Below are 20462 nucleotides of genomic sequence, written 5' to 3' on the forward strand. Positions count from 1 at the left end.
GACCCTGAAGAACCTGTGTACGAGACCGAGCAATTCGTCGCTTAAGATGGATGTCTTAGGACAAGTTAGGAGCCCCCATGCGAAGTCGAGTCCGTGTAATGGTTCATATGAAACCATGAATGCTTGTAGTGTGTGTGCTTTCTGTTTGTGTATCGATGCAAGCCGCGCTTTTGCCTTAGGCAACATGTAAGTGACTACATCGCCTATCTTAATTAATGTATTTGCATAGGGTTCTTCGACCCTTCTTGTTTCACACACTTGCAACATACCAAACCCCCTTATATAGGCACGTCATTTATTTATGCTTTCCTCTCGACCACTTCAGAGTATTGACCTGACTGCTCCAAACAGGATGGTGACTTCTACTCGCACCAGTACCTTCGGCAACCCCAGCCCTGGCGAGTCTAGCCAGCAGCCAGGAGCCGGTGGGTCTCCCAGGCTGGAGATCACCCGGAGCAGCAGCAAGGCGACATTCCCCCGCCACCGCCTCCTCCGGATAACATGACCGTGGCTCAGTTCCTCCAGGCTCTCCGAGAGGAACACCAAGCCAAAAACGCTGCCATCCAGCAGATAGCTCAGGCCCTAGTGAACAACCCTCCACAGAGCGGAAATGGCAATGGTCGATCCACTCTGTTTGAGTTCATGAGGACTACACCCCCAATATTCACTGAGACAATTGAGCCCCTGGATGCCGATGACTGGATCCGCACCATTGAATACCTCCTCGCGCTAGTTAAGTGCACGAACGATCATGAGAAGGTCCTTTGTGCTTCTCACTATCTCGGAGGCACAGCCAGGGCTTGGTGGGACGGGTTCCAAATTATGCAAGGTGCGCAGGCTATCACTTGGGATGTCTTAAAAATGGGTTCCACGCTGCTCACATTCCCCCTAGAATGATGACTATCAAAAAGCGAGAGTTTCGTGCTCTGAAGCAAGGCAGCAGCATAGTCAAGGAATACCTGCAGAAGTTCAACCTCTTGTCGAGGTATGTTCGAGAAGATGTCGGCACTGAAGCCGCTAAGGTGGAATGCTTCATGGAAGGACTTCAGCAGTCACTGCAATATCAGCTTGTTGTTTGTGACTGTCGAACCTTCTCTGATCTGGTAAACAAGGCTCTCATGCTGGAAGACAAGCGTCGTGCTATGGATGATACTCGCGAGCGTAAGCTGATGGGCAGTGGTGGTTCCAGCAACCAGAAGGCTCGTATGTGGCAATCTGCCCCGACAAGGTCTAACTATGAGCAGCAGCAGTACAAGACTCCTGCATTTCGCCCAAACTATCAGCCTCGGCAGCAGCATGGTAACCCCAAGCGTGCAATCAGTTCGCCCAACAACGGTGGGGGCAATCCCAACATCCCAAGGCAGGTCACCTGCTTTGGATGTGGTCAGCCTGGACACCACTCCACACAATGCCCCAACAAGAAGACCGATGCACCGCGCCCCAGTGCGCCAAATCAAGGACAAGGTCATGGAGCACCAAACAGGAATCAGGCTCCCCGCAACTAGAAGTACCACAGCAGGGGACGCGTGAATCACATCTCTGTTGAGGAAGCCCAGGAAGACCCAGACTACATTCTGGGTACGTACTCGTCAACTCCACCCCAGCAACCGTATTGTTTGATTGTGGTGCTTCGCATTCTTTCACCCAAACGTTTGTTGCAAAGAGTGGTTTGAAGCCTACCCTCCTTAATGGGAAAATGTAAGTATGGACCCCGGGAGCAGTACTAAGGACCAACCTAGGATGTAGAGGAGTTGCGATTAGCATTAATGGGATAGACTTCATAGCAGATCTCATCGTCCTTAAGTCGTAAGGCTTGATTGGTTGGCCAGACACCAAAGCATACTCGACTGCGCTAAGAGGGCTATTACCATGACAAGTGACCAAGGGGTCAAAGTCAAGTATGTCCCTGAGCCTACCTCCACTCAAGTAGCTCAGGTTAATTGCCTTTCGGAAAAAGAGTTGGACCGAGTACCAGTGGTATGTGAATACCCGGACGTATTTCCTAATGATCTACCTGGGATGCCTCCTGACCGAGACATCGAGTTCATCATTGAGCTCATGCCCGGGTCAAGGCCTATCTATAAGAAGCCCTGTAGGAAGGGATCCAAGGAGCTGGCAGAGTTGAAGAAGCAGTTGGCCGAGCAACTCAGGAAGGGATTCATCTGTCCAAGTGCCTCACCTTGGGGATCACATGTTCTATTCGTGTCAAAGAAGGATGGGACTATCAGGCTTTGCGTCGATTAACGTTCCCTCAATGAAGTCCTGATAAAGAAAAAGTATCCACTCCCCAAGATTGAAGACCTATTCGACCAGTTAAATGGTGCCAAGGTATTCTCCAAGATCGATCTCAGATCTAGGTACTACCAACTAAAGATTCGTCCCGAGGACATACCTAAGACGGCATTCGTGACGAGGTACAGTCTGTACGAGTGCACGGTCATGTCGTTTGGGTTGACCAATGCCCCAGCATACTTCATGTACCTCATGAACAAAGTCTTCATGGAATACCTGGATAAGTTTGTTGTCTTCTTCATTGATGACATATTAATCTTCTCCAAATCCGAAGAAGAGCATGAGCAACAGATGAGGCTGGTGTTGGAAAAACTTCGAGAGCACCAACTTTATGCCAAGTTTAGAAAATGTGAATTCTGGTTGCATGAAGTTGGATTCTTGGGTCATACCATGACGGTAGATGGATTGGCAGTCGATCCTGCCAAGATTACTACGGTAACCAAGTGGGAGTCGCCAATCAATGCCAAGGAAGTTAGAAGCTTCCTCGGACTCGTGGGACACTACCGCAAGTTCGTGAAAGGGTTCTCCCGCATCGCCCGACCAATGACTCACCTCTTGAAGGAGGGAAAAAAGTTTGAATGGACGCAGGAGTGCAAAGAAAGCTTCCAGGAACTCAAGAAGAGATTGACCACCGCCCCGGTACTGGCCACTCCACATATCAACAAGGAGTTTGTGATATACTGTGATGCCTCAAGAATAGGGCTCGATGGTGTTCTGATGCAAGATGACAGAGTCGTGGCTTATCTGTCATAGCAACTGCGCCCGCATGAAGAAAACTACGCCACTCATGATCTCGAGTTGGCAGTTGTAGTTCATGCCTTGAAGACATGGCAGCATTACCTCCTGGGAAGCGATGCGAAATATACACCAACCACAAGAGTTTGAAGTATATTTTTACCCAAAAGGATTTGAATATGAGGCAGCAAAGGTGGTTGGAACTGATTAAAGACTATGACCTCAGCATTCAATACCACCCCGGTAAGGCCAACGTGGTGGCCGATGCCTTGAGACGAAAGGCTTGCACCTTGAATGCTATGATCAAGGAAAGTCTACCCGCCCTATATGAAGAGTTAGAGAGCTTCAGGTTAGAGCTGGTCGAACAAGGATTCCTGGCTAACCTCAGAGTCAAACCCACTCTGGCAGACGACATTAAAGAGGCCTAGAAGGGACACGAGAGCATCGAAGGAATCAAGAAGAAGATCAAGGAAGGCAAGGCCACAGGGTTCTCAGTGGATGAACAAGGAGCTGTGTGGTTTGGGAAACGTTTATGCGTACCCAACAAGGTTGAACTCAAGAACTTAATCTCGCAAGAGGCCCACGACACTCCCTACTCAATCTACCTAGTGGGACCAAGATTTATCAAGACCTCAGAGAAAGATTTTGTTGGCATGGCATGAACCAGGAAATAGCTTCATATGTCGCCAAGTGCGACGTATGCCAGTGGGTCAAAGCTGAGCACCAGTGACCTGCTGGGCTGCTACAACCTCTCCAGGTGCCCGAATGGAAGTGGGATAAAGTCGGTATGGAGTTCATCACTTGTCTACCCAGATCCAGCAAAGGCCATGACTCCATATGGGTCATTGTCGATCACCTGACCAAGGTCTCACACTTCATTCCTATCATCACCGCTTATGGTGGCGACAAGCTAGCCAGTCTCTACATTGAGCGTATTGTGAGCCTCCATGGAGTTCCCAAGGAGATTGTGTCTGACCGAGGCACGCAGTTCACCTCAAGATTCTGGAAGAAGTTCCAAGAAGCTTTGGGAACTAAGCTCTCCTTCAGTACCGCCTTGCACCCACAAATGGATGGACAGACGGAGCGAGTAAATCAGATACTCGAGGATATGCTCCGTGCTTGTGTCTTTAACATGGAACCAAATGGGAAGATTGTCTGCCTTTCGCTGAGTTCTCATACAACAACAGCTATCAGTCCAGTCTCCAAATGGCCCCATTTGAAGTGCTATACGGACGTCAGTGCCGCACTCTGCTCAACTGGTCCGAAACTGGTGAAGGGTTGATTTTCGGGAAAGACGTCCTGTGTGAAGGTGACGAAAAGGTGCAACTTGTCACGGAGCACCTAATGCCTGCCAAGTCACGGCAAAGACCTATGCGGATTCCCACCGCATGGAAGTGGAGATCAACCCCGGAGACCATGTGTACCTCCGTGTCACACCTCTCAAGGGTACTAATCATTTCCACGTCAAGGGGAAACTTGCTCCAAGATACATTGGATCTTTTAAGATCACGGCAAAGCGTGGAAAAGTTTCTTACCAGTTGGAGCTACCCCTAGAAATTTCGGGTGTGGACAACGTCTTCCACGTGTCACAACTTCGGAAGTGCCTTCAAGTGCCGAATTGTCTAGATGTTTATAAGGACATCGACCATCAAGCCATTGACCATCAGCCTGACCTCACCTACCGCGAGAGACCGATCCGCATCCTGGACGAAGCCGAGCGTTGTACCAGAAGCCGCACCATCAAGTACTTGAAGGTCCAGTGGAGCAAGCACACCGAAGCAGAAGCAACATGGGAGCATGAAGACTACCTCACATCCAAATTTCCTTACCATTTTAGCACCTAGCTTAGGAATCTCGGGGACGAGATTCTTGTAAGGGGGATAGGTTTGTCACACCCTGTTTTCACTTTGCTTCAATTGTAGTCTTTTCAAATTTGGATTTAACTAAAACTTTTTAAGAAAATGTTGTGAGTGCCATGATTGTCACTTATTGTATGTATGCTTGAGTGTATGGATCTAAAAATATTTTTTATAACATAATATTTCCATAAAAAATCATTTTTCTCATTTTTGTTAATTCAAAACCTTGCTTTGGGGTTTGCACTACAAGTCCATGATTTCAAGGAGGTTCATTCACCCAAAGATTGTATTTTCATTCTAGCACTACTATAACTCTCCAAAATCATAAAATAATTATTTTATAAAATATTTTTCTATTTTATTTACATGTCCTTTTCTGAGGCCAGAAATGATATTTCTTAGTGGAAACATATTTCTCTACCTTAGAAAAATCTAAGAACATTTCGAGACACTACGAGAACATATATTTTCCATATATAGGATTTTCAACCCCTATTTATGTTTAAAATATTTGAGCAAACCTTTGAAAACATATTCTGTCTATTTTGACCTTTTGAAATAATTCCAAAGGGAATATTCTCAATTAATTCCTAGAAAATTCGAGCGTGTTCCAAGCTATATTTGGTGATCATGCCGAGTTTCACCTCATTCCAAGGTGGCTTGGTTCACTAAATAATCCTAAAACCCTTCGTGTCCAGATTCAAGTTGAAGCAACTCTACATTACAAAGTTTGTCCAAATGGCCTAAAACTTTGCACGAGTGCTCAATACCCCAAATGAGGAGACCCTGCCAACAATTGGTCTTTTGGGGAGGATTTGGGGATTAATTTGCTCACATTTCCTCTTAATAAGGTAGAACTGTCCATTTGGGGGTGTTTTTAATTTTGCATTGCCAAACTTGTCCAATGGAGCTCAAATTTGGTAGAGCATCCTAATCTTGCCAAAAACTGAATCCTATTAACTTTTAGCCTCATTGGTAAAGGTTAGCTGCCCCAAACACAGATCAAACACCTTCAGCCAGGTTGGTCAAACAACATCTAGCACTCTCTACACCCACTCCCTTCTCCCCAAACTCCTAGCACAGACTGCCAGCACCACTCCTCAACTGCAGATGAGTGGGCGCTCCTTGGTTCAAAGTGAGTAAGCAAAACCCCAATTTAGCTCCTGGTTCAATGCTGGCAGAGCCTCTTTAAGCACCTCCCTTTGACCAGCATTGATCTTCTCGGTTCCTAGCAACCGAGGGGCATCTAACCCACCCCCACACACATGCTACACAAGGCCAAAGCGTGCCAGAGTGTGCCAGCATGTCGTGGCATGCCAAAACTGTGCTCTGGACGCGCTACACGGCACATCCGAGGCTAGGGAGGCCAGCCCCGATCGGTTCTCGCCTCCCCTGGATGTCTCACCTCACCCCCCCCCCCCCCCGACAACGAACCAACTCAGGGCAGCCTCAGGGCCCCTTTCTTCCCCTCTCCCTGACTCAGGAGACGCGTGCCCGCGCGCACCCGATTCGATCAAGAGGGCACGGCCCCACAACACGCTTGCACAGCTTCCCCCACTCCTCCCATTGCATCCACAGAGTCCTAAACCACGTCCACAAACCGTGGTTTCATCCCCAAGCCCTTTGTCCCTCTCCTATAGCTGCGGCAAAAACCATCGGCGCTCCCCCGCTTGGTGCCCCATCGCCAGCTTATAAATAGTCTCCCTCCCGTCATTCTAGCACCTCATTCCTCTGCTCCCATCCTTCAATCGAGCCCCTAGCACCCCACTCAACCAAGGAGAGCCCCGGTGCTCGAGATCGACCAAGGCGCCGCCGCGTTGGAGCTCCGTCAATCTCGGGCTACATGCTCGCTCTCGAGCTCCTCTCACTTCCCCCGTGACCACGGCAAGCTCAGGAACCTCCTCCACCACTCCCCCGGGATTCTCCCCGCTTGGAGCACCCTTCTCCACCACAACCTGAAACTCCTCTGCCACGGTCTCATCGTCATCAGTGACACAGGGCTTCCCCGTCGGTCCCTCGAGCCCTACGAGGTAGGCGGAGACGCCACGAGCCCATTTTTGTGCTCACTTGGCCACAAGGACATCGGAGCCGCCGCCGGCGTGCCTCCCCTCCTCTCTGTCTGGAGGTGGAAGATGACTCGATAGGAGGGTCCCACCTATCGGTGGCTAGTCTCTCCCCCTCTCCCCCCTCTCTATCACTGGCCGCAGGGACCCGCGCGTCAGGTTTAAACCTGATGGCGCACGCGCCTAGGCTGGCTGGATAGCTAGCCGGCCGGTTGGCCAGTAGTGCCGACCCAGCTGCTCGCCGAGCCGGGCCACGGGCTGAACCCCTTCTCATTATTTTTAAATCTAGAGTCTTAGAGTATTTCTACACGATAAAATATTTAATTATATCTTTCTACTTCAAAAACAGAATAAACATTTTAAAAACTAAAGATAGAATTTCTCAGAATAGGTTAAAAAATTCAATATGAGTTGGTGCTTTGTTTTGAGTTTGCTTATTATTATTATTATTATTATTATTATTATTATTATTACAACGATAGATCACACGTTTGACGAAGGACTTGGACCCGAAGACCTCGAAGACCCCAGATACCTAGCTCATCAAGGCAAGCAGCCCTTTGACCATGTTCGAGAAAACATTTTTTATGCATGCCATGTTGAATACTTTATTCCGGTGCATGTGATCATGTAATAGTCGGTAACCCCTCGGTAGGGTGTTCCTCCTCTAGAGCTCTTGCATTTGAGCATGACCCTACCACCTATGAGGGTCACAAAGATAAAATGTTGACAAGTAGTAGTGGTGCTACGCATAGTATGAGCATATGCATGGTGATGGTAACACTGAGGTGATATCAAAGGTTTTTCGAAAACCCCGTCGGGTGCCACTAATGCCCGAGGGTGATGGTGTTGAGTTGGAGACCACTTGAGAAATAAGTGGTGTACGGGAAAGGTTTTGTGTGAGTGGTTTTGGAAATGGATTAGATTTATGATGTGTCGACCGTCCCAACGTTACATGTGTGACCATGATACCCCTTTATGGGACGGGGCTTTGTTGATTACTTTGGTCGGTGCTAACTAAGAGCCCGCATTACTAGTGGCGGGAGTGATATGGTCACTCTCATGATGGGGTCGTACCAGGTAGGTCGACTATGTTGTTTGTATGTGTTCCGGGCACATTGTTGCTCCCCGCATGGATGGTACGGTCTAGAGTTGGTGCTCGTAAGACGTACATCATGTGGGTTGGGTACCAATCGAGTGGAATCTTTGTCTAGTGTCATCAGGGAAAAGGAAATGATTGGGTACTTACCTCGGGTATGTTATATACTGCGAGTCGTGGATGACACGAAAGTTTCCCGGATCTTGTGGGTACATCGTACAACCTCTGTAGAGTGTAAAACTATTCGAATAGCCGTGTCCACGGTCAAGGGTCGTTGGGTAATCCTGCTTAAACTATGTCCAGTCGTTTCTACATAAACCATGTGTGTGTGCGTATAAAGTTGTTATCTGAGTAAAATGATATGACAAGTTTGGTGACTTGGCCTATAGGGTGAATCTATGGTGTTCAACCCTCAGCAGATATGTTGATATCTGTGACATGTCCTTACGAATACCATCTAGTTATGATGCATGTACAAACAAGCAATTGATCATGCTTATTTACAATCAAAACTTGCTTTCCGCAAAGGCTGCATATTACTTTATTATCGTACCAACTGCATTATCCATATCATGGGTTGTTTGCGAGTACCTTCAATGTACTCATTAGCTTGCCACGCGTTATTTTATTGACCAGACATGGAGGAACCAGGGTATGGAGAAGAATTCATCGTCAGAGACGGACATGCGAACTGGGACGCTTCCCAGTCAGAATGCTTGTTGGTTAAGGCTGATGGCATGGGTTCCCGTTTACTACCAAGTATTCCGCTAGTAGTTGTGTTGGTGTGATTGGCCTTCTTGTCCCTATCTATATAAGACTTGACCGTGATGGTCCTTTATTGTATCACATGTTAATTTCGGATGTAAGACTCTTGTTATTCACTATGTGTGTGTTTAGTGAGCATTGATCTCTGGGATCACTGTACACGTGGAATCAGCGATCTCGACGCGTAAGTCGGGGTCCCTATAGTTGGTTTCACTCGTTTGTCAAAGAAGCAACTAAGATATATATCTTGCTCTTTCTCTTCCTCCTCCCCTTTTCATTCTTAGATCTTCAGGCGAGATCTCTTGTTAGTGTAGGACAGTTATAAAAGCCAGGAACCAACGCTCGACAAGATTCCTCTTTTATCGCATTATCGTCGTGTGATTTATTTTGTTGTCGCATTCATCATAGCATCATGCACATCATCCACATTGTATCGGCACTCCTTGTATATCATATTTTCAAAACTTGTATGTGCTATTAGTTGCCAATTCTCTCCGTTTTGTCATTGACCGTTTCGAGACTAACCACACACGAACACGCCCGCGACATCGTTTAAATCTTGTTTTTAAAAGTATGTATAAAATATTCTCAGATTGTGTTGAAATTTGGCGTGTAGTCTTATTTTATTGTACGTAGGCCGCCTCCCATATTTTGTTGCAATCGGAGTTGGTTTATTACTCGAACCGTTAAACCTATAGCAGTATTATAGCTCGTAAATCGTCAGGCGTATTTCGGTGTTTAAAATGTTGTGCCGGGCCGCAAACCTCCCTCTCATCTCAGCCCAAACAACCCCCTGCACAGCTCAAGTCAATCGACCAAGCCTTCCCTCTGGTTGGAGCCATCGGATCATGATCGTAGGGTCAAAAAACACACCCAAGCCCCCAAACCCTAGCATCCCTGCTATAAAAGGAAACCCTCCCCTCTCATTTTTGAGCCTCTCTCTCCTTCCTCGGAATCCGTGTCGCCAGCCTCCTCTCCCCACCGCCAAGTGGCGCCCTCAGCAGCCAACCACCGCCTCGTCCGCCCTCCAACCAACATAGGGGCGACACGTCACCCCCGCGCCACCCACCAGCCGTCGCACCCCGTCGGACCTAGATCTCACCCGCCCCGGGCCCGATCCAGGCCATTGCCGGGCCGCAGAGTCGCCCCGCTCACCTCCCCTCCGACTGAGACAGGGTCTAGCTCCGCAGGCCAGAGCGTCGCCATACCTCGTATACGCCCCGTGTCGCTGCCGCATCGCAGCCGCATCCCTCTGCACCGGCTGCTGGAGGGCCATCTTGTCTCCGCCCCGCCATGGGACCTACGGAACTGCGTTGAGTGCGAGTTGGCCACCACTGGCTTCGCCCCATTGCCGTTCGGCCTCGCCTCGCCCAATCCAGGGTCGCTGCCCTCAGATCCACCGTTCCCCGTCAGCGTCGCCTCGCCGGAGGTTCGCCCGACTCGCCGCCGACGCGATCGAGCCGTCATGGCCATCGACCTCTTCTGCCCGCCCAGATCTGGGACCTCCTTATCCCGGTACCACCCCGCTCGTCCAACCAAACGCGCGCCCGGCCGTCCCGGGAGCTCCCCGTCCACATTCTCGTGAGGGTATGGTTTTTTCTAAGTACCTAGAAATCTGCCATTTTCATCAGCATAATTGCATTTTTGTGTGGCTTGTAGCCGTTGAACCGTGCATCGGATCTAGATGAATTATATATCAAAGTTTATCTACTCTTCGTGCTCTAAGTGATGGTTACATTTTCATGCTCATAGGAATTCATTTAGGTGTTGTTATGTGGGTTGCAAAAGTGCATTCTGTCGTTGTTGCGATTCGATTATTTTTATTTGACTTGTGGTGATGGTTGCATCTAATCCATAAGGATTTTGCATATGGTGCCTTCATGAAATATGTTAAATTTCATGTTTACTTTGATGTCATGCCTATGGTTGCTAGGTATGACTTCATTGTCATGCTCATTTGTTGCTCTCATGTGGCTATCGCGTTAAAACTGAAATTTGTTAACGATAAGTTCCATTTTGCGGAGTCTATATTAAGCAACCCATGTCTCTTTCGGTTATGCCAAATAGTGTGGTTTGTAGAGGGATATGACTAGTTTCTGTTAGTGGGGTACTCATGCCATGTATGCCATGCCTAGTTGTAGTTTTCATCATGTAAACATGCTATCTTGTTGTTGCTGATTTGAGATGCTGAAATATTTCTAAGTCTGGAATCTGTAATATTTTGTTGCTGTCTTGCCATGTGTTTTGCTAATGATCTATAGCCCCTTTGGGGTTGGTGTAATGGAGTTATTTGTAGTTCATAATTCCCTCTAGCATGTTGTTATGTTTCATGCCAATATATGTGTTGTAGCATATAGTTTTATTACTGCCGATATGCCATAGTGTTAAAAACTGCACTACTAAAACTGTTATTTTTACTAAGTCTGAAACTGTGTGCAACTTGCCATTTTGCGAGTCCATTTCCTAGTGATCCATGCTTCCATGAAACTTGCCATTAATACAGGGTTGTTGTGCATATTGTCTTCTACTGCCTCATGCCTTGTTTGAGCATTTTAGAATCATGTAGGTGTAAGTTTTGGTGTGAATAAAATGTCATGTTGCTGTTTTTGTCAGATTATAGTTATATCTTGTATTGATTGTAATTCTTGAACCATTGCTCCGTTTTGAACGTGTCATATAAGAAACTTACATGAATATCATGTAGTTACATAATATCTTGGTGCGCCCATGATTCGACATGTTTGTGACTGACATTTGCATACATTTTGCATTCATGCCATATCATCTTGTCTAGATCATATCTTTTAAACCGTAACTCCGTTGGAGATGAACCATATATGTAAATCGACTAGAATTACGTGTAAAATCACATGAACCACTTTATTTTTCTGTTTAATAAATATTAAAACGTGTTAGCATAAATCTGGACCAATTTTGAAATAAACATATGGAGTCATTTCGGAAATACTATATGTTGTTTTCGACCTCATATAATATGCCTAGATAGGTAGTTTATTTATGCTTCACCTCTTGCCATGTTTAATAAAATTTAATATTGTCGTGTACCTAACCGGAGTGACTAAGTAATTCAAGTATGGAGTTTCGTCAATATGCAACTCGTTGCATATTGAGCTTCACTTAATGTGTAGTGTTTGATTGTTGTCAATTGTCATGTCATGGCTTGCAGAATTAAACCAGACATGCATCGTATTTGTTTGCAGCATCATATTGTGCATGTGTTGTGGTGTTATTGTTTGTTGATTGTTGTTCTAGATTGTTTCTTCTAGATAGAGTTCCAAACCGCTTCGGAGTGTGAGGCTTCGTTCGACTACGTGGTTCGCCTGCATCACGGATTTGTTCTTCTTCCAAGCGGGATCGCACGCAAGATGACCATTTCCCTAGATACCATTACTATCATTTCCATGCTAGTTGTATCGTTTCTTTCACTATGTCTCGCTGCCTACCACATGTTAAATAAGCCTCCCAACATTGCCATGAAAACCTCTAACCTTTCCACAACCCAGCAAACCACTTTTTGGCTATGTTACCGCTTGCTCAAACTTTTTATAACGTTGCTAGTTGCAGGTGCAGTTGTTTCCATGTGCAAACATGGGTTCCTTTTTATATCACCATATAATTGCTATTTAATTTAATGCACCTATATACTTGGTAAAAGGTGGAAGGCCTGGCCTTCTAGCCTGGTGTTTCGTTCCATCTTTGTCGCCTTAGTTTTGGCTACCAGTGTTATGTTCCATAAATGACCGCTCCTAACATGCATGGGGTTGTTATGGGGACCCCCTAGATTTTTTTTTTGCGATAAAACTCGTCTAGTAAGGCCCAACATTGGTACTATATTTGCCCAACATAATAATATTGAAAAATATAGGGTGTCATGAACCCGAGGATTAATTCAACATAATATAGGGAGGGCCAGTGTTGATGGTACTCATCCTAAACAAAGTCGTGTGCGGGGCCAACCTGGGGCAACTCGGGTGATTTCTATCAGGCCGCTTTACGTTGTGATCATCCGATTGTGCCCTGAGAACGAGATACGCGGCTCCTATCGGGATAGTCGGCACGTCCGGCAGCCTTGCTGGATTTGTTTTACCTTTCACGAGCATCTTGTGTGAGGGATTCCGAGGATACTTTGGGCTATCTTGAGGTTGAGGTTTTCTAATAGGAACCCGAGGAGATCACCATAGTCGAGGTGTCTGGCACAGCGTGTGGTAGTTTGTGATGGACTAGTTGGAGAACCCTTGCAGGGTTAAATCTTTCAGAAAGTCATGCTCGCGGTTATGTGGCAAACACGGAAACTTTGTTTAATGTCCGGTTCTAGATAACTTGAAGTAAATTTAATTAAAATATGCCAACTGTGCGCGTAACCGTGACTGTCTCTTCTCGTTAATTCTACATCCGTAAGAGGACACGATGGGGTTATGTTTGACGTAAGTAGGTGTTCAAGATCATTCATTTGATCATCATTAGTTCTCATCCATTATGCGTAGATCATCCCCCCTTTTATTCTTGTACTCGTTAGTTAGCCACTCAAATAAATGCTTGGTCGCTTGCTGCAGCCTCACCACTTAATCATACCTCACCGATTAAGCTTTCCTAGTCTTGATACCTTTGGAAATGGGATTGCCGAGTCCCGGTGTCTCATAGATTACTACAATAACAGTTGCAGGTTCAGGTAGAGTGATACTTTGATGTGTGTGTGATGATTGTTCTATTTGGAGTTTCTTCTTCTTCATCATCATCAATCTAGAATGGGTTCCTGGCCGACAGCCTGGGTAGCGAGGATGGACATCGTTCTTTTATCATTTATTTTCATTCGTAGTCAGACCCTGCTCTTCTACATGGTGATTGAGTATATTGTTGTATTGTGTTGTTCATGTTGTAGCTTGTGGCGAGTGTAAGCCAATTCCATATACTCATCTCTTCTATACATGTACTTGTAACGATATCCATTCATGCGAAACGATGAGATGCACTTCTAGCCTTGTCGAGACCCTCATGCCAAAATAAGGATAGGATCGCATCTTGGGTGTTACATATCAAGCAAGAACGATTCTTACCTATGCAAAGCCACAACAGTGTTATGCAATTTGCTATTTAACCTTCTACAAGGATCGCCTTTGTCGAATCCGATTCAACTAAGGTGGGAGAGACCGACACCCGCCAGCCATATTATGCAACAAAGTTACATGTCTGTCGATGGAACTGGTCTCTCGTACGTGGACGACTAAAGTTGGTCCGGGCCACTTCATCCCATAATAGCGCTGAATCAAGAGAAGACTAAGGAAGGAAGCAATCTAAATATCAACTTCCACAATCTCCTTTGTGTTCTACTCATTATGCCATCTATGCATAGACCTAGCTCATGATGCCACTTTGGAAAACATTGCATGGAAACAAAAAAATTCCTACACTTCACCAAGATCAATCTAGGAGGACCATCTACGAGAGGAGAGATTGCATCAACATACCCTTGTAGATTGCTAAGAGGAAGTGTTAAAGAATGTGGTTTATGTAGTGGAACATCTTCGCGGTCCAATCAGGATCCGTCCCACGAACTCCCGACCAAGCGCTGAACGGACAGCACCTCCATGTTCAGCACACATACAACTCGATGACACCTTCACGTCCTCGATTCAGCGAGTGATGGTGAAGTAGAGGTTGAGTACTCCACCAGCACGACAGCGTGGTGGCGGTGGTGGTGATGCAATTTCAGCAGGGCTTCGCCAAGCGCTGCCACGATTGCTATGGTGTAGAATTACTAAGAGAGAGAGAGAAAAGTAGGGCGCCGCTAAGTAATTGTGTATTGGTTGCCTCCCTCTCCCTCTCTATTTATGGAGGAAGGGGTAGGTAGGGCTCAGCCTTGGCCCCTCCTCCAAGGAGAGAGGGTCGGCCGAACTAGGGAGGAGGCCACCTCCCACTAGGGAGAAGTCCACCTCCCACAAGGGAGGTGGACACCCTGGGAGGAGGAGGACTCCACCAAGGCACCTCCTACCACCTACGCTTCGGCGCATGGGCCCTCTTAGGGTCGGCTTCCCATCCCACCAGGGGCTGGTGCGCCACCTCTTAGGCCCATGTGGCCACCAGGGTGGGTGGGCCCCTCTCGGTGTACCCCCGGAATCCTTTCGGTACTCCCGATACAATACCGGAAAACCTCGAAACTATTCAGGAACCCAAATACCACTTTCCTATATGTAAATCTTTACCTTCGGACCATTCTAGAGCTCCTCGTGATGTCCTGGATCTCATCCGGGACTCCAAACAACCTTAGGACACCAACACTATAACTCAACTATATCTATATCGTCACCGAACGTTAAGTGTGTGAACCCTGTGGGTTCGAGAACTATGCACACATGACCGAGACACCTCTATGGTCAATAACCAATAGAAGGACCTGGATTTCCATATTGGTTCCCACATATTCTACGAAGATCTTTATCGGCCGAACCTCAATGTCACGGATTCAGTTAATCCCGTACATAGTTCCCTTTGTTCATCGTATGTTACTTGCCCGAGATTAAAACGTCGGTATCTCCATACCTAGTTCAATATCATTACCGGCAAGTATCTTTACTCGTTCTTTAATACAATATCCCGTGGCTAACTCTTTACTCACATTGCTTGCAAGCTCATTGTGATGTTGTATTACTAAGTGGGCCCTGAGATACCTCTCTGTCACACTGAGTAATAAATCTCACTCTTGATCCACGCCGACTCAACATACACCCTCGAACATACCTGTAGATCACCTCTACAGTCACCAAGTTACTTTGCGATGTTTGATACACACAAGGTACTCCTCCGGTGTCAGTGAATTGCATGATCTCATGGTCATAGGAACACATACTTGACATGCAGAAAACAATAGCAATAAACTGACACGATTAGATGCTACGTTCATAGTTTGGGTCTTGTCCATCACATTATTCTCTTAATGATGTGATCCCCTTATCAAATGATAACACATGTCTATGTCGAGGAAACCTTGACCATCTCTGATCAACGAGCTAGTCCATTAGAGGCTCACTAGGGACAGTGTGTTGTCTATGTATCCATGCATGTATTTGAGTTTCCAATCAATACAATTCTAGCATGGATAATAAATGATTATCATGAACAAGGAAATATAATAATAAACACTTTATTATTGCCTCTAGGGTATATTTCCAACACGAGCTCCCCCCCCCCCCCCCCGCCTTCGACGCCAGCGACCGCCCAAAGTCCACAAACGCAGTGGGCATCATCCCCCTCCTGTGCACTCCCACTATCACCTGAAGTTCTCGCATGGAGAACGCCACAACCATCCCACGAGGCTAGCGCGGATGAGCCTGGATTCCCACATCCAGGATGTGGTGTACAATCGCCGACCAGGGCTCTCTCTACCCATGCTTCCCTCGGCACGTGAGAGTCCCTTCCCACTCTCGTGGAAGCCACATGCTCCGCGCTGGTGGAATCTCCTACCCACTTCTTGTGGAAGCCCCATGCGCCGTCCTAGCGGGAACCCCATGCTCCGCCTGGTGGTAATCTCCTACCCAGTTTTTGTGGAAGCCCCACGCTCGCGTCGGTGGAAACCCCATGTTTAGACAAGACGGACACTTTGACAATATGGGCGCTTTTCAACTCCACTAACCTTAGGCCGACCGGTGTCGAACAGGGAAGCATCTCCGTCATTTTGAGGGCCCTTTTCAGTTGCACTAACCTCGGGCCGACCCGTGTCGACCATGATAGCATCCCTGTCATTTTGAGGGCGCTTTTCAGCTCCACTAACCCCATGCTAACCTATGTCGAGCATGGTAGCATATCCGTCATTTTGCGTGAGCTTTTCACCTTCACTAACCTCAGGCTGGCCCATGTCGAACACGGTATCGTCTCCGTAATTTTGAGGGGCTTTTCAGCTACACACAACCTCATGCGGCCCGTTTCGAATATGATAGCATCTCCGTCATTTTGAAGGCGCTTTTCAGTTGCACACAACATCATGACGATCCATTTCAAATAAGGAAGAATGTTTCTTTTTAATATGTAATGAATGAGTTTCATGCATCAGTAAAACATTTTTCATCAAAACCCTTTGTGTGCCGGCACGTGGCATGCCTCAAGCGGGATACACGCTCATGGTCTCTCCCGTGTCCGTCATGCGAGTGGGGCTCGGCACGGTGTCTGTGCTTGGGTCAGTCCTTGAGTGCTGCAAAACCCAAACAACTGAGCTCTAGCTCACGGGCCTGCTCCCGTGTACGCCACCTCACTAGGTCCTTGGTGCTCTTACCTCCTCATGTGACACCCACGGGAACCCAGCGAGCGTGCCCCACGACATTGTCTGGCTATTTTTTTCCTTGGTACACGGCCTTGCGAGGGGCCTCCTACTGCAACAAAAGACCTTCCAACGGCACCAGAAATAGGCACGTCGACGGGAGAATACTTGGCTTTATCTTACTGCTACGGCTACGCCTTAAGGGACTTCCTAGGCAAGTATGCAAAGGATTTCCTCTGTGGCCTTGGAGCCTTGTGGCGGAGTGGGGGCTTGTGGGCTCCCTGGAGCCCACCTGGCTTGGCCCAAAGGCCCCCTGATCTTCTTCCATTCGGGAAAAAATCATTTCGGGGTTTTTCTTCCGTTTGGACTCCGTTCCAAAATTAGATCTGAAAAGAGTCAAAAACACACAAAAAACAGGAACTGGCACTTGGCAATGAATTAATAAGTTAGTCCCAAAAAAGATATAAAAGGTACATAAAACAACCAAAGAAGACAAGATAACAGCGTGAAACAATCAAAAATTATAGATACGTTTGAGACGTATCAAGCATCCCCAAGCTTAACTCCTGCTCGTCCTCGAGTAGGGAAGTGATAAGAATGAATTTTTGATGCTTTCATGCTACCTAGCATAGGTGTCCTTTGTAATTCCTCTTATGTGACGTGAATGTTCAGATGCATTAGATTCAAAACAATAGTTTTCTATTGACGTGGAAACAATAATAATTCAAGCAAACTAGCAAAGTAATCATGAACTTACAAAATAACAAGGCCAAAAGAAAGTTATCCCTACAAAATCATATAGTCTGGCTATGCTCTATCATCATTGCACAACGAATTTAAATCATGCACAACCTCGGTATTGGCCAAGTAATTGTTTCACACCTTTACTTTCTCAAACCTTTTCAACTCTCACGCAATACATGAGCGTGAGCCATGGTTATAGCACTATAGATGGTGTGGAGTGTGGTGGAGGTTGCAAGACAAAAAGGAGAAGATAGTCACATTAACTAGGCATATCAATGAGCTGTGGAGATGCTCATCAATAGATATCAATGTGAATGAGTAGGGATTTCCATACAATTGATGCACTAGAGCTACAAGTATGTGAAAGCTCTTAAAGAAAACTAGTGGGTGTGCATCCAACTTGCTTGCTCACGAAGACCTAAGGCAATTTTGAGGAAGCCTATCATAGGAATATACAAGACAAGTTATATAATGAAAATTTCCCACTAGCTATATGGTGGTGACAAAACGAGAGACTCTCAATCATGAAGATCATGGTGCTTAATATGCACAAGTGTGGAAAAAGTGGTAGCATTGTCCCTTCTCTCTTTTTCTCTCATTTTTTTGGTGGGCTCTTTGGCCTCCTTTTTTTTGTGGGCTTCTTTGGCCTATTTTATTTCTTCACATGGGACAATGCTCCATTAATGATGATCATCACACTTTCAACTCAAAACTTAGAGTAACGATGACCCTATATAGAATGCCTTCGGTAGTGTACCGTGGCAATGATCTAGCATGGCATAGACATCAATGGACACATCATGCTAGCTATCTTACGATCATGCAATGGCAATGTAGACGTGGTGGCACATGTCATGGTGGTAGTTGCATGGAAATATATCTCGGAATGACTTTGAAAAAGCCATAGTAGGTAGGTATGGTGGCTATTTTGAGGGAGGCTAATGGTGGGTTTTGTGCACTGGCAAAAGTTGCACGACCCTAAGAAGATAGTGATGGTGGAAGGTGAAAGTGCATCTAAACCATGGACTCAACATTAGTCATGAAGAACGCATATACTTGTTGCAAAAGTTTTATTAGTAATCGAAACAAAGCATTCAACGCATACTCCTAGGGGAAGGGTTGGTAGGTATAAACCATCGCGCGATCCCGACCGCCACGCAAAGGATGACAATCAATAGACTAATCATGCTCAGATTTCATCACATAGCGATTCACCATACATGCATGCTACGGGAATCACTAACTTCAACACAAGAATTTCTAGATCCACAACACCGTACTAGCATGACTTTAATATTATCATAACCACAACTCAAAACTAATTGAGATGAATCAAACTTCTCTAACTATTCAATGCACATGAAGGTGGAAGTTTTCGTATCCCTTTGGATAACTACCCCTTTTGAGACTACTTTCAAAGCATAGATCAACTACCAAGCCACGCACCGTTGTGCTCTAACAGATATAAGTGAAGCACAAAGAGCAAAAGTATCTAGCTCAAAAGATATAAGTGAAGCACATGTGAGCTGAATTGTCTACCAAAAGATATAAGTGAAGCTCGACAAAATCATGGTGTGTGCATGTCTCTCTCTCTAGGTGTGCAGCAAGGATGATTGTGACACAACAAAAATAAAAGACTCCTACGATACAAGTCGCTCCAAGAAAAAACACATAACATGTGGTGAATAAAAATATAGCCCCAAGTAACGTTACCGATGGATTGAAGACGAGAGAGGGGATGCCTTCCCGGGGCATCCCCAAGCTTAGGCTTTTATGGCATCCTTGAATCTCTTGGGGTGCCATGGGCATCCCCAAGCTTGAGCTCTTGCCACTCTTTATCTCTTTGTCCATAAGAACTTCACCCAAAACTTCAAAACTTCACAACACCAAACTTAAACAGAAACTTGTGATAACATTAGTACAAGAAAGCAAACCACCACTTCCTTATGTACTGTAGAAGACTTAAATTCTACTTGTGCTGATGTTGGGTTACTATACTTTCAATCCTCCATGGCTAATACCCCCCGATACTATCCATAGTTTCATCAAAATAAGCAACCAACACAACAAAAACAGAATCTGTTCACAGCAGACCAGTCTCTAGCAATCTGTATATTTCGTATACCTTTGTACTTCAAAAATTCTGAAAAATTACGACAGTCTGAAGAATTTGCATAGCAATCAGCACCAAAAAGAATCAACTCAAAAGCTCTTACAGAAAAATGAAAATTCTTTTCTTGAGAAGAAAGTTTCTGTCTTTTCCAGCATGACCAAACGATCATCCCCAAGACTAATCATAACGGTTTTGCTTGGCACAAACGCAAAAAGAAACACAATAATAACATAATTATGAAAGTGTGGAAAACACAAAACAGAAAGAAAAATGATAGATTCGTTGGGTTGCCTCCCAACAAGCGCTTTTGTTTAACGCCCTTAGCTAGGTGAAAGTGATGGAATCACGTATAGTCATCTTTGGTGCTCAAACCATAGGTAGTGTGATCATTTATCATCTTAAGGTTTTCGTCTTTATTAGATGACTCACCACTAGCTTTAGGAACAAAAACAGGCTTGATGGTCTTTTTGAGAGTAAGATTTGGAGTATTTTGCACAACGGCAAAAGCGAAACCCAAGTTGGT

This window comes from Hordeum vulgare, chromosome 5H (genome assembly GCF_904849725.1).
Source record: "Hordeum vulgare subsp. vulgare chromosome 5H, MorexV3_pseudomolecules_assembly, whole genome shotgun sequence".
Taxonomy (NCBI): Eukaryota; Viridiplantae; Streptophyta; class Magnoliopsida; order Poales; family Poaceae; genus Hordeum; species Hordeum vulgare.